The sequence below is a fragment of the Arachis ipaensis genome, chromosome B1, assembly GCF_059453495.1.
Source record: "Arachis ipaensis isolate K30076 ecotype BB chromosome B1, ASM5945349v1, whole genome shotgun sequence".
Taxonomy (NCBI): domain Eukaryota; kingdom Viridiplantae; phylum Streptophyta; class Magnoliopsida; order Fabales; family Fabaceae; genus Arachis; species Arachis ipaensis.
In genome coordinates, this window is record NC_142436.1 from 81,852,501 (window position 1) to 81,855,000 (window position 2,500).

Genomic DNA, 2,500 nt, shown 5'->3' on the forward strand with positions numbered 1-2,500 from the left:
GTCAAAAAAAATCCACACAGTGTAAATTCACCAAATTTGGGGGATGGAAAGATCTTATTTTTCTAGAGGTTGTTGCAAAAAACGGCGTCAAAATTCGACCTCTAGATCACTTTCCTTGAGTATGTCTCCTCACGGAAAAGGACGTCTACCCGTGGCACTTTGGTAATGGCTCGGCAGCCTATTATAGGGGGGAGGGGTGTCATGCTGCTGAAACTCGAGTTGCCCAAAGGCTTGCTGGGCGCAATGCCAGCAAGATGCACATTGCCTTGCCATCCCCTAGGCACACTAGCAAGCACGTTGTGGTTGTGGTGTGCCGCCGGGCTCCCCCGCCCCCAACGGAGGCACCCGCCGTTGCAACGATGGCTCGGAGCGTTGCAACGGAGGAGCCAAATTTTTATATCTCAGAATTGGCTCGTGCATTTTTCGTGAAATTTTGAGGGAACCTTGGTAATATTATGTGAAGGCTGCACAAAAAAATCCAGGTCAAAAATCGCACGTTTGCTCCGTTTTTCATTTTTTTTGAATTTCCGGCTTTTCGGGCGGTAAAAAAATCGGCAAAAAAAAATCCACATGGTGTAAATTCACCAAATTTGGAGGATGGAAAGATTTTATTTTTCTAGAGGTTGTTGCAAAAAACGGCGTCAAAATTCGACCTCTAGAGCACTTTCCTTGAGTATGTCTCCTCACGGAAAAGGACGAGGTTTTTCGAGGCAGGCCAAGGCCCATGAAACGGAGACTGGGCAACGACTGCGACTGAGCCGCGGGGGTTCCCGGGCGAGGCATAGACAAGGCCTGCACGGGCACCTGCCCGGGTGTCGACGGCCAGCATGTGTGCCTTGGCCGAATTTCGTCGACGGAATGATCTCGTATATTCGAAAGGTGCTTGGGAAAAACTGCGTCGAAATTCGACCCCTAGAGGAGTTTCGTTGAGCATGTCGGACAGAACGGCCACGTGGCCTATTCAGGCCGGTCGGCCACATCGATTGCGACGGAGGACCCAAACTTCCACATATCACCATTGGCTCGTGAGTTTTGCCTGAAGTTTTGTCAGGGCGTTAAGAATACTTTTTAAAGGCTGCACGAAAAAATCCCGGTCAAAAACGACCTTTCCTCTTTAGGGCGAGCCGCCCCCCCGGCCCCCGGGGGAAGAATGGGCCGTAGAACGCAAACGGATCCCCGAACGGCAAAGCCGACCTCAACCGGCTTGACTTCTGTAATGGCTCGGCAGCCTATTATACGGAGGCGTCTCCAGTTGCTCAGACTCGACCTGGCCGAAGGATTGCTGGGCGCAATGCCAGCACTACGCGCGATGATTGGTCCTCTCCGAGGCAGCAAGACCCGGCACACGGTCAACCGGGGAAGGACGTTGCCCGAGGGAGAGCTGGCACCCAGCGAGGTCGGGCCACCCCAAGGCCCGGAACGTGGTCCCCGCAGAAAGACGCGCCCGGGAAAGGGTGAGCAGGCACCCTGCGAGGACGGAAACAAGCCACTGCTGTCTCGCTCCCATGGGTACCAGTACACGCGTACCCCATCACGGTGACCAGGCATAGTGACTGGTCAGTTGCAGGGGACGGACCCGACGCTGGGCGCGCTGCAATAGATGCTGGTGACGTTGCAACGGATGCTGGTGACGTTGCAACGGAAGCTGGGGGCGTTGCAACGTTGGCTGGGGGCATTGTAACGGAGGCAGGCGCGTCGCAACGTTGGCTGGGGGCGTTTCAACGGAGGCAGGGTGCGTTGCAACGTTGGCCGGTGACGTTGCAACGGAGGCAGGTCGCTTTGCAACGGATGCTGGGATCGTTGCAACGGAAGCTGGGGGCATTGCAACGTTGGCTGGGGGCGTTGCAACGGATGCTGAGCGCGTTGCAACGTTGGCTGGTGACATTGCAACGGAGGCAGGGCACGTTGCAACGGATGCTGGTGACGTTGCAACGGAGGCAGGGCGCGTTGCAACGTTGGCTGGGGGCGTTGCAACGTTGGCTGGAGGCGTTGCAACGGAGGCAGGGTGCGTTGCAACGTTGGCCGGCGACGTTGCAACGGAGGCAGGTCGCTTTGCAACGGAGAGCTGGCACCCAGCGAGGTCGGGACACCCCAAGGCCCGGAACGTGGTCCCCGCAGAAAGACGCGCCCGGGAAAGGGTGAGCAGGCACCCTGCAGGACGGAAAGAAGCCACTGCTGTCTCGCTCCCATGGGTACCAGTACACGCGTACCCCATCACGGTGACCAGGCATAGTGACTGGTCAGTTGCTGGGGACGGACCCGACGCTGGGCGCGCTGCAACGGATGCTGGTGACGTTGCAACAGATGCTGGTGACGTTGCAATGGAAGCTGGGGGCGTTGCAACGTTGGCTGCGGGCGTTGCAACGGAGGCAGGTCGCGTTGCAACGGATGCTGGGGTCGTAGCAACGGATGCTGCGCGCGTTGCAACGTTGGCTGGGGGCGTGGCAGCGGATGCTGGGGACGTTGCAACGGAGGCAGGGCGCGTCGCAACGTTGGCTGG